The 13,481-nt window shown below is 41.8% G+C and overlaps 1 protein-coding gene across 1 annotated transcript in view; it reads right to left on the bottom strand.

The window, feature by feature from the left end:
* LOC146986223 (solute carrier family 45 member 3) overlaps positions 1 to 10,859 on the bottom strand; it is a 32,120-nt gene extending 21,261 nt beyond the window's left edge. The window contains exon 1 of the mRNA XM_085779932.1: positions 10,733 to 10,859. The gene's annotated coding sequence lies outside the window, so the exon portion shown is untranslated. The remainder of the gene's footprint in view (positions 1 to 10,732) is intronic.
* Between the last annotated feature and the right edge of the window lie 2,622 nt (positions 10,860 to 13,481).

The following is a 13,481-nucleotide window of genomic DNA, read 5'->3' as shown; positions in this document are numbered from 1 at the left end:
GCGCAGGGAGATCTAAAAACGGGGAGGGTGATTACTGGAGGGTGGGTGGGAGTGATGGGGGTGTTGAGTAATGTCATTAGACTACGGCTGGCTTTAAGGAATCTCCATTTGTGGAGCCCAGAGGCAGATCAATATGAAGACAGAGTGCAGAGAACGGCTGCTGGCAGCACTTCCCCTCTACAACAGGAGCGGCTTGCCTGGAATTAAGAGAATTCTGAAAATCCCATTTTGGAGAAAGGCCGGGGCCTCACTCGCTTCAGCTTGGACGTCTGTGTCCACTGTCCAGACGCATCGAAAATGTTTCCCCCTCATGAATCTTTTGTTTGGATAAAATTGGAGCAAATACACACAGAACAAAGCAATGTCCTTCCTTTAAAATAGCATCACCCACCCCGAGCACAAATATGCACACCCTCATAGTAGCCTAATGATTAACTTGGAATGGAAAACTCCAAAAAGCTTTTCTTTGTGTGTCAGTCCAGAGGAACTGTATGGATAAGAAAGAAGAAAAAAAAAGGAGGTTTACGCTGAAAATACTGAAGCTCCAGCCAAAACACCCCAAAACCTCAAGTACCAGACCAGACAGACGGTTTCCCAACCAGCTGACAACTCCTTACAACACATGGCCCTGTTACTACATACACTGATACTGCTACACACTTTGTGTATCTTCAACCGCTTGCCATGCGCCGATTATGTTTCTATTGTTAACATGTTGTGTGTGTGTGTGTGTGTGCTTGACTACAGCTTTGGCTAAGATGTATATGAGCACTCTGGTCAGGCCAAGAAGGCTTTAATTCTGGGTCTCCACAAACATCTGCAGCGCTGGCCAAACCCAACATGCCCATAATAAGCTACAACACAGTGCTCTCTCTGCTTTGATAAACTGAGGAAACCACAACAGTGTGTCAGAAATAGAGCTCATGGGCTGCTACTCTTGGCATAGCAGCAGGGACCCAATAACGCCTAAATGTCACCCACATTATACATAGCACGAAGGACGCGATGGGAAGGTTCAATCACTCATTGTGTGCTTCCACAGCAAATTAACCTTTAAGTAACTACGTGACACTGATGCTTAAGCAGAGCTCCTACACATTCCTATTTGCTTTTAGCATCTAATACCTTCAGGATTAGCGCTACCCAAACAACGATCTAAGAGCAGCAGACCGTTAGCATTCTCCAGGAGTTATCTATACAACACCGTAACATAGTTGGTCCATGACTTTTCTGTATAGTCTCCCGAGGCTTAAAAATCTCATCAGTGTCTTACTCACACGGGGCCATCTGTTGCGTACCGCCACAGAACTATCACAGCTGCTACAGTATCATAAATAATGAAAATTCAATTATGAAATGTTCAGTGAGTGATGGCGTTACATCCCCTCCAGGATCAATCATACTTTGCACACGTCTGCTTTACACATGTTTGTCTCAGGACCAGAGAGACAGAAGTGAACTTGAGAAAGCAACAAGTTCATTTAAGTTTGTAAGTTTTTTTTTTGTTTTTTTTCCTTTGAACCAGAATTACCAGATGTGACACTTTTTGAACTCCTGAATAAATAAATAATAATAATAATAATAAATTTGGTGAGGAATCCAGATTATTCATCCAATCAATGTAGCATGCTAATGCAGGACTATTTTGGTAAAAATAAAAATAAAATGGTTTGGTCCCACTGACTCACATCTTTGGATTTGATAGATCTTATAGGTGTGTGTGTTAAAACAAAATGGAGCCAAGAAAAGCTTAGAGCGGAAAAAGACTCACTCAACCACTTCATGTCATTCAGCCTCCTTACCACTTCTATTACTGTTCAGCTATTGCTTCAACAATGTTCTTAAGCAGTCAGTTTTCCAATGACTCAAATACATTTTTTCAAAATGTTCAACTTTTTTATACTAACCTTTAACAGTTTAACCATTTTTCAACCATTTCATGTAAATCAACCTCCTTCGTACAAGTTCTACTTTAAGTCTTTAACTATTATTTCAGCTCTGTTAGCATGGCTTCAGTAATTTTGTCAAGATCCTAGTGTGTACTTTAACGTTTCCAACTATTCAACTGTTAAACTCATGCATGCAGGATTTTCAACAGTTTCTTCAGCCCTTTTAAATTTGGCTTAAAGCAGTAGGCTATATGTTAAATCAATAAATCAGTCAGCTTAAAAGTTCCACTTTTCTATAGCTTCATCTGTTTCAACATTGCTTCAGCAATGGCATTTAGCCTTAAGCATTTACATGCATTTTCTTTAGGAAATGCATTTTCAAGTTACCATGTGATTTTTCCCTTCGGAAATATCTCCAGAGGCAAATCACTGGAAACAGACCATAAACATGAATTGTATTTGATCACTGAGCACATTAATAACAAAACCCTGCATGAAAAATCACATAGATACTAATTTTGCCTCACTTTGTCTTTAATATAGATCCAGAAGTTAGATTAAAAGCTGCACACCAGGAACCGCAACTGAGTGCTGCTTTCAAGGTCCCTGAAAAAAAAAATGACAGCATTACTTGCTATTGCTTGCTGTCTTCCTGAAAAGGAGACTCTCAGCAGGACATTAGTTCAGCTGCTGGGAAATGAGGTGTCCTTACAGGAACATGGCTGAGCGCTTGTTGAACAAGCAGAAAAACCGGCAGGGATGCCGTTAGACATCCACCAGGGATCATAATCTATTACTTAGATCAATAATATTGGATGAAGGTAAAATTGCAATGTTATAGTTTACAGAAATGAGGATATAGTTTCCACCAAATAGCCTACAGCTTTTCAGTTTAGGCCACGAACAAAAAGCAATTGTTAATAGTTTTCGTTATAGGTTAATATGTATATTGTACTGCGTAGTCCTTATTATACAAACAGAAATGTTATTACTGAAAAAAAACACTGTTAAATCCCACTGGGGAGAAGACATTAGTGAGGGTGTTAGGTTTTGTACAGAAAAAAAGCAAAGAAATTGCAAAAAATGATAAAAAGTGGTACAAGAATGGGCCAGGATAAAAGGATTAAGATATTCCATGAACCAAGCATATCGTTTGTTGTTCTTTCACTCCATGGCTACAGTTGAGCACGTAGTCATTGTGGCCACATGAATTCAGCAAGCAGGAGTGACCTTGCAGTGTGTGTGCAATGTAAAAATACTTGGAAGAAAATTGTAGTGCAGAGTTGCCGGGTGACTCCGAGAAAGCCGAGGTCTGAGAGACATTACCAATGGAGGAAATAAGGCTGAGGAGGTCGTTCCAGCTGTTTTTCAAGAAACTGGAAACACCACGGTCATGAACCTTCCAGCTGCATGGATACAGTTAGTGCACAGAGGGCTGACAGACAGAAGGACAGTTGGACATCAACAGGTCCATCTCCCTTTTACAGCTGTTGTCAGAGCTGGAGTGGCCCCAGGGCACAATGATTAACGCCTCAGTCAAATGCTACACAAACCAGATGGTAGAGATAGAAGAGGAGGGCAAAGTCCTCTCTCTCTCTTTTTCTAACTAGTAGCATACACAGGAAAGCATGAACCCACACACATGCAGCAGCATGATTCTCCACATATGCTCAACGCTGTGTGTTCATCTTTAATAAACAGCCAACCCACAGTCAAGTGCTCTACGAAGGCCGCCCTTCGAAAAACATAAAAACAGCTGTATAAAAACACAATTATACAAAAGGAAGGGTTTTACAGCATAACTATCTTTGTGTGCCCAACCCATAAATGCAGACTAACAGGCGGAAGGCTACTCGGGGCCTTCTGGGAAAATAAGAAATGTCAGTCATCAGCACTATAAACCGAAAAGCTTCACAACAAAAGAAACATGTAATCAAGACAAATCTTTCCTTCCTTCATTTTAATCATGTCCTCTGAACGTTGGACAGGACGCTCCAACTCAAACTACCCAAACAAGTTCACAAACAGGACACCGGCGCTGACTGTCAAATAAGGGAAGGGGGGGCAACGCTTCCACTACTTGTCATTGTGTGATGTGTTTTCCTGCACAGGCGGGCACCTTTACGCACTTATGTGAGTCATAAGGACCGTCATGGGACCGATCCATCACGGCCGATTCCCCAAGTCTGTTGTATGAAACATTTCCAACAAAACATCGGTCCGGCAGAAACAGGCATCAAAGCACTCATACACATATTGACTCAAATCGTAAGCCCGATCCTTTCACAAGGCAGCGAGCATCTCACATATCAAAGGTCTCCCTCAAACGCTCAATAGCATCCCTTTCAGCTTGCTACATGAAAGAGAACACACTGGTGTCTTATATGCTGTTTTCCCATTCACAGAGCCAAACTTCAAAGAGGGCTAAATCAAGTTGGAAACCTCTCACTGTCCCCTTGGCTTGGTGTTTCTTGGTATTTTAAGACAGAAATTATCAGGAGGTGGCAGGGTCATTCATAATTCGGCACACTCAATGCCTTACCAGATTTGCCCTTTCTAGATCTGCCACTTTACACACTCTCTGGGGCGTCTCTGACTTGCAAAAAGAGTCAAAGCCAGAGTGTGAATATGTATTGCGAACATCTGGCCAAGTCCTTATCACCATGGGAAAATGTCTGAGGACAAGCCTGTGTTATCCCTGCTCCAGGGTCTGTACTTGTCTGGACTTCCAACTGTGGTTTAGCAGTTTGACGATGTGAAACTGTCAAAGCAGTGCTTCTCATTAATGGGGAATTACAGAAAAACGAGAGGCTTCTTTGCCGTCTGTCCTCCGCCTTCCGTGAGAGCTGGACCTGAGGCTGTTTTGCCTTCAATGCCACGCAGTCCCCTCCACACTTGAACCATGTGGGCAGAACTAAGTAAATCCAGTAAATTGAATTAGGCAAGAAGAGGGGGTGTGAGAGTGAAACAACACAAATAGACTCAGACTTGTGGGTCTGTTTTTCCACTCTCGCCGAAAAGAGGTGAGTTTAGCCGTGTTACTTTCGAGCAACTTGGCTATTGACTCTTGGGTAGCCTTAGTAGAGTAAGGAAATGCGCTGGCACTCTGGTATTAACCTGGCACTTTTATAAACCACAATGCAACTTGGCTGCCAACAGTGTGGTCAGGGTTTTGTCTGTTATGCTAGTAGCAGCTAATCAAGCCTCCAGCTGCTAGAGTCACATCTTCCTATCACCATCATTTTTAAAACTTTCAGTCTTCAGAATCAACCAACGTTACGCTGACTCAAGTCGCGTCACTTGAGGTAATTCTTTAGACTTCAGACAGCTTCCTCTGGAGCCAAAAAATGTTTTATATAACGTTTTGTTCAGTAGTACTCCCACACCTGGAGACTGATGTGTAAAAATCTGAGTTCTCCTTTAAAGGGCACAGTAGCAACTAAAGGCCAATTCATACTTTCCGTGTCCACATGTCCACAAGGGTCTTCTTTGGTCTGCCTGATGTAAATGTCATCATCCACCCATGTCTGTCAGGGTCTATGCGGACCCCTTTGTGGACGTCCACGTGCAACCCATAATTTGTGACTGCATGGACTGTACTCAAAGCAAACTGCAACGACTGTGCATGCTCCAGATAACGAAATGCATTCCTGTTTAGAGGGGAGGTCATGCGAGGAGATTCCGGCATTACCCACATTTACGTGATACTTGTTGGCAACAATACAGAGACGGCCAAATAGCATTGACCTCTCATTAAGTGGTCGCACATTATTTCTCTATTTGCCTTACTCTTGTTCTCCTTCCCCGATTTTTATAGCAGTCAGCAAACAATGTTATGGCACATTACCTCCACCAACTGGCATGGAGAGTGGATCGGGAAATGTGCGTGTGTGGAACGCCAGACCCACATGGGCCCCAACTGTACTATGAATGTAACTGTATGTGCGTCCGCCAGCCGCAGAGAAGTCTGCAGCTGTCGATGGACGCAGAAAGTATGTCCGTGTCTTAATAGTTTATCAGACTGAGTAAAGTCAGACGAGGACACGCCAGATTCTTGGTGAGGTTGAGTGAACTCAAAGTGATGCGAGGGTTGAAAAGAGGCGTAAAAGCTTCAGAGGGAACCCACACTCTTAAGGTGTGTGAATAAGACAGAAAAAAAATGTATGAGTGGTCACAGTCACCAGGTTACAAAAGGAGATAAGTTGAAAAAGTTGAAGCAAAATGTTTCACCAGCTGTCTTCAGTGAAAAAAACTGTGAAAGCTAGAAAGTCTTGGATACTGATTCAGTAGCAATGACCTGAGTGGTGCCCAACTCTGGTTATGCACAAAAAAAGATGCTGAGTATCCTATCATTTACTCTCTTTCACAATGGCAGTGGAAAGAAAAACATCAGTGGACAGATGGCTACTCTTGCTTGCCATACTAACTGAAAGCCACTTACATTTTCCCATCATTTACTAAATGACTCTGTTTTTAGAAACTGCTGTGCAGTTTCATATTTCACCCATTGTGTTATGGTGTATCTGAATGAGTTTGAATGACAGAAATACAGAGCAGCAAATTAGGATTAAAGAGGAAAGCAGTTAGCCACTAGCGAGCTGAACCAGAGCCAAAGCACCCACACACTTGGCATGGATGCGATTTCATGCCAGACTGAAGCGAAGATAAGGAATCAAACCAGATATTAAAAGAACATGGATAACCTAGACGTCTGGATTTAATATGTCTTCGCCCTCTCGCACCAATTAAAGTTAACCATGATCCCAGAAGTGGTCCCAAGAGGACTCTGAAGCTGACAGAAGCTTAGCCATGCACATCATACTATCTGACGCCTTGAGTTTGAGTCCAACTATCATGAGCGAGGTGTTAACGTGTTGCTCGATATTTCAAAGACGATAAAATCTCACGAATGCTGCATTAAAGTCAAAGTCAATTACAATCAGTCGCCTCTAAACATGAAGTTGTTGGTAATATAACATGAAAGGAAACTGGCTGCTACAATTCCCAGAAACAACTGTGAGAATGCAGCCATAATGTCAAAAACAATAAAGAAGCTGAATGATAACAATGTCACAGAGGTGACATTCCTTGGTGGTAGGGTAGCTGTCTATTCTTCTAGCTTTGGCCCATTAGGGGAGCCTATAAGCGGTCTTTCTCTTTGGCCCAGCTGGCGGCAGAGCACTATTACAGGGAAGCAGTTTGGACTTTGACCCCGCAGCCTGCAGAGAGCTTGGAGAAAGGTTTTCGCTCCTCTGCTTCTCATCAATGAGAGAACCAGGAAACAAGACTGGTTGCTTAATATTCAGTCCTTTCCCCTGCTGTTAGTGAGTTACAGTGGTCCAATAATGTGCACTCTGGTACTTGGAAGATTTTCTAGAAATAGGTGTTGTGTTGTGATGCTTCCGTTTGGTGGGTGTTGTCCTCAGGAGAAAAAAAAAACATACAGAGGAGGGGAAAAAATACCATTACCACCAACACTTTTTCCAGATTAACTTTCTTTTGCCATTACCATTTCTCTCCCCCTCCTCCTGTTACAACAAATGAGCTCACTGTTTTTACAATGATTAGTGCTTGAGGGACACATTCACTTCAGCAGAAAATGTACAGGGCCCAAGTGGTTTAAATGTTTGCCTAAAGATAACAACAAATGACACCACGCAGATCTGAGAAATGAACTCCTGCTAAATCGGGGCTCACGCAGAGACAAAAGAAATAGTGGCAGCCGGCGTGGAATCTATCCATTTAAAGCCCAAACAGCTCAAATTACATGAAACCCCAAGGCATGTGGTGCAACTTCAGCACAGACAAGATTTCATCTTATTTCCAGCAGACCGGAAGTGTAGAAAGTAAATATTACTTTTTATAATGCATAAAATTGAGGCACAGCAATAAATAGCATAAATCTCAAGTGATGCATGCAACAAGAAAATACAGAGAAGAGACGATTCAGGACTTGAAAGCACCACAACTTGACTAATCTTACTAAACTGGGACATGAAAGTTAAAACCTGAAAGCAATGTAAAGAAACGGGATTGTGACGAGAGCCATAACAAAAAAAAAAGTGCTTTCCCACTGTGGGTGGGTGTCTGCTGCACTTTTCCAACATGAGAGACAACCATTGTACAGATCACATACCTGTAATTGCTCATGGCTACACATGACACCAGAGCACACAATGCTTTGAAGAGGACACAGAGCTAAAGAGAAAGAAAACCCCTCAAAAAACCCTTTTTCCAAGCACAAACCCATCATCCCTCCCCATTAAGAAGAGGTAGCCGAAAATCACACCCACCACATAATCCACCACCTGTCTTCAAAAAACATATGCAGAAGCCGGGAGTAATTCATTGAGAATCCAGGTACAAATGGAAAACACAGAGAGCACTCCGAGCTGGAGATAAACAGCCCACGACTGATTAAAACTGCAAAGCCTTCAGTCTGCCTAAGTAGCTTGGTGTCCTCGACGGTGGGTGATTATCCTGCGCTTGGCTTGGGGGTATATTAGACTGTGAGAAAGCAGTTAGAGAACAGCCAGCTGGTCTAGCCACACAGCATCCTGGGTGAAGAAGCATTTCTATCGCTGTGGAGCAGATGAGCTCTGCAGAGAGCAGCGCAAAACCCCCTCCTGGGGCAACACACAGAAAGTGGCGAGAGCTAGAAATGTGGCTGCCCTGAGATCAGCCTGGGTATAGGTTGATCACATGGTGGGGAACTAGTTTTACTCTTAACTTACAGAGGACACAATACGATTTAAGAAAGTGGAGACCATCTTGTAACGGGATCACATCAGCAACTTGTTGACATTCCTCCTCCTGAATACCCCGTCATTATTACATAATAACACCAGTACTGTATATTTTTCTAGTCTTATCACAATCTTAATGCCATCATGCTGGCATAAACACCTGCAGAAGCACTAAAAACTACCTCTGTGGCAGTTTCTGCTTCAGTCAGTGTCTCCAGGACCAGTTTTTGCCATGATGACACACACACGCACGCACACACACTGTGAGTCACATAGTGAAAAACAATACCAGCCCTACCCTGTCGCAGCTCTTAAATATGAAGCTTTGGGTTTGTGATGAGTGAACTAAATACTGAGTGTGTAGAAAAGAGCTCCTGGGGGCCAATAGGGCTGAAGAGAAGAGTCTATTTTCCTGGGTAGAATGAATAACACACTTGACTGGTCCACAGAGAGGGAAAGAGGTCTTTGTGTAATGGCAGAGTCACGGTCATGGTGACAATTAAAGTCCCTCTGTCATGGGTTAGAGCTGTTTAACCTTTTGATCCTCTTCCTTCTTAATGTGGTTTGGAGCCTTTAAGGTTGTAGTACTACAAGCCAAAAAGAAAAACATGAACTTTTTTTTTTTTAATCTCTAGACTGCAGCTTACTGAAGAAGTTTGCAAAGTGGAAAATACAGTTTACATTCCCCGACACTTCATTCACTGGATAGAGGAATTAAAATTAAAGTGTTTTTAAAAACATGAGAATAATTTAAGCAAACGTAAAACGTAATCTTTAATCCAAACGTCCAATAAGGAATAATATAAAAGTAATGTCAAGTCTAACTATTCCAACATGTTTTTTTGTATTTCAAGGACATTTTTATTTGTATAAGGTCTGATTCAGTGTTTAAAAAATGTCTTAGTCACTACACCAATACCATGAGAAGTTGGTAAATAGGAGTACATTTTCAGTGATTATTTTAACAGGCTTCAGATTGTGACTTATCTGAGAAACAAGGAAGTTTAAGTTCCTGTCAAGAAGATTAGGCTACTTTGACTCATTCTATATCTGAGCAACTACTAGTGCTGAAAGGCTCTTGGGCAAGACTTCTAGTCTGTGGTTATATTTACAAACTGAGAAATCTTGCTCATAGCTACGTTTTATGTTTAAACCAAGTCTTACATGAATAAACCACTATGAATCAGCCTATCAGATCTGATTTGATCTGATCTGATTTCAGCAGACTATACTAAAATATACAAGATAGTCTTATACAACCAGCGGATGAAAACACCGCACCGCACGCAAGTGGCATCCCCAGCCCCGGAGCAACTTTTTTGTGAGCAACTTTCCAAACGGTGTGTGTTGTGTATCATCCCAAAGCGCCTCCTCCTCCTCCTCCTCCTTCTCCTCCTCCCCCCATTTATCCATGTGTCAAAACAGCAGGGGGCTCGCTGTTTACCGCGAGCGGGACCAAACACACAACTTCACGTTAAATCAATCGGTCTGTGAAAGCCTGTGAAGTTTTACTGCCACCATGGCACTTGGCACCGCATCAATGGACGGAGCGCCGTGGAGCCGTGGAGCCGTGGAGCTGCAGTCAACGACGACGCAGAGTGGAAAAAACTTCCAGAAAGCACCATGCTGCTGCTGCTGGGGCTGCTGGGGCTGCTGCTGCTGCTGCTGGACCCTGGCTGGCTGCTAACCACCACCACCACCACCACCACACACCTTGGAGTTGGAGTTGGAGGCTCAAACGCAACACAAATCACACACAGCTCCGCTACAACAACAACAAAACGGTCTCTTGCGTAGTATGAATTAAGACGCACACACACATATAAAAGCAGCGGTGTAGGCTACTGCGCCGATGAAAACCCCCGTTGTCTGCGGTTTCGACACGGTCAGCCAACATACAATGAATAAGTTTTAACCGACACAGCAGCGACTTTTTTTTGGGGGGGGGGCTATAGCCTCCTACGATTGAAGCAACACAAGTTAAAATTGCAGCCACATATACAAACCAGCCAAATAAGTGCGTAGTCGGTGTAATAAAGCTGTCATTCAGATAAGATAATAAAAGAAAAAAAAGCTATCGTAAGTGTAAAATTTCACCTTAAGTTATGTGCAGCTCCGGGGAAATCCATGCAGCGATTTGCTCGCTCCCAGCCAACGTACCGCTGTTGCTCAACTTGTGAAGAGCCAACTACCCAGCTGTGACAACTGCTGTTAAGCCAGACGCAATGACACCGACAACATCCGGTTTGGGTTTTCAGAATAAACGTACCTTTAAAAAGCTGGGGTCGCATTTAGTCCCATTTTGATGAAGAAGAACAAATAGATATTTCCACACTTAGCATAATAAAGACAAAAAAAAAACCATTTTAAGAATTCAAGAGGAGATTTTGTTAAACTTAACTATGAAACTAACTTAAACTTTGTCCTACGCTCTTTTCAAATTTTTTGAGTCACATGCAATCTTTTATTTTGTTAAGTTCCAGCGGCAGTATATGACGTGAGAAGACTATAAACAAACAAACATCATGTACATAAATATTTTTAGGCAGTAATAGCCCGTCATAGCCTTATCATTTATCTTCCAGTTGAATTATTTATTTATTTTTGCTATTTTGTTGCATAATCTTGAAAGAGTTCATCACTTTTCCCCCACCGGAAAAAGTTTTTTGTTTGTTTAATTTGTTGTCTCATTTAAAGGGGAACTATGCAAGTCCAGTCTCTTTTCCTCTGTGCTGCTAACCCTCCTCTTGGCCATGTGCATTTCTTTTCAACGAAGCCGGAGTGAAAGCAATCCATGGAGCGGTCGGTGGATAACGTTATGTATCATATACAATGTTTATATTTGTGTAGTCTTATCTGTCATAAACAAGAGAAAAATCCTGCATAGTTCCTCTTTAAATACCACGAGTGCATGAAACAGAAACAGCTTCTGTCCATTTTTCTTCATACAATAGTCACCACAAGTTTCGAGCCTCTAATAGCTGTTGCATGAATATGAAATTTATAGCTCCAGTTTTCCTGGTGGTGAGACACATGTAATAATCCTACCTTGGATAGTTGCATTTTATAAACTCTTTATTATTCCTGTATGTTTACAGGTTAGCCTTCTTATTATATTGTGCAATGAGATTACATCACATATTATTACCTTACAGGATAAGACAAGTTATCTAATTTACTATTGTATGAGTATTTTTCTTTTCACAACTGACAGCTGGTCGGCCAGGAATCAAACTGTGGATGTGGTTATGTGGTATGCACCTAAAACACATAAACACGTCCCAGCCAAGTCATGTTTGATGGTTATCTTTTTCCCTTAGTATTCCTTTGATTCCTAGGAAGAGCCAGATTGCTTGCCAGGCCAGGCTGGCAGGCCATTACTCAAACTTTCCCAGGTAATTCCCAGGCAAGATAAATTAAGTGAGAAAATCAATTATTACTGAATAATTCTGGTCTCTAAGGGTAAAAGTATGCAGAGACAACTTTCCTCCTCACAGACATTGACATCTGTCTATGTTTGTGGTGTGAGAAAGATGGAGAGATGAAACACTTGCAGAATATTTTAAATATTTAATAGTGTATACACTATACTACATACTGCATCTGCCTTAAACAGACACCCAGCAGACCCATGTAAGTCAATTGTATATGCGATCTAACATTTCTTTTAACTTAAAATAAATAATAGATTTTCCTCAAGGACTGGTTTGAAACAATGTTATCTTTAAAACAGATTAATTTATAGACCAATACACGGTGTAGATAACTGTTCCCTGGTTGTGTTTCTGTGTCTGACTAAGTGCACATCTCCATCCAACTAGGATTTCTGTCCTCGTAACTCAGCGTCCTGTTGCGGCAATAAAACTTGTAGACCACAGTTTTGAAGATGTTAATATATTCCTCTGGTCTTTTCCAACCACATGCACAGCACTGAGAGAGAGAGGTGAACTATCACACTGAACTATCACAGCATGCTGTACTCAACCCAAGGAAACCCAACACTGTAGGCCACTGAGACCAATCCTAAGAATGCCAAACACTCAGCAATACATATTTTTACAATTTTGTGGGTTCTCAGCATGGCGGCGTGATATTAACAGTTGCAGGTTTCAACATGAAGCTATTAAGAAATGTCATAACTCTCTCAGGGCCGCTGGCCATCTTGTTTATCTTAAAAGAAAAGAAGGCAACTTGCCTTGATTGCTACACTTTCAACTCTTTAAATCTGCCTGACGCGACCACTCATCGTGGCAGTGGTAAGCTATCTGACAAGCTGAATTGATTTCAGTCACTCTGAAATGGCTTATAGACCACCATTAGATGTGCAGGAATGTAATTCCAATGAATGACATGGATTATTAACTTCAGAGAGCTTATGTTCCTGTGGGAAACCCATCAGCAGTAAATAAAACGCTGAACCAAAAGCTAGCAAATGACACCAGAAGTGCTTCACTGTTGGCAAAGAGAAAAACCTAATCATCCAAACTGTGAGACTATGTCATGATCTTGTGATGGCTTTCATGAGGAATTTTGATCAAAAAAGTGCGGTGGGTGGTGTGTAACTTTTTTTTTAATAAACATAAAAATGTAAACACATACGGTGAATATACAGAATACACATTTTAGTAGATTCAAGTGTTAAGCACATTCACCAACCATTTACCAGTGAAGACATGACTGCAGATTAAAATGGTTTAAAATGAACTTCAACAGGCAGCAGAGACCCTCATTAAAACTTTACCTGGGATAATAAGCATGTTAAGTGTCTGTGTTGTTGTCTTTTTCACATCTTGGTCTTTAGGAACAGTGCCATCTGCTGTTAACAGAGGTGTGTGTATGTGTGTGG

Source organism: Trachurus japonicus, chromosome 6 (genome assembly GCF_045865225.1).
Source record: "Trachurus japonicus isolate A0001 chromosome 6, Traja_1.0".
In the NCBI taxonomy this organism is placed as follows: Eukaryota; Metazoa; Chordata; class Actinopteri; order Carangiformes; family Carangidae; genus Trachurus; species Trachurus japonicus.
This window is presented reverse-complemented; position numbering and strand designations above follow the sequence as displayed.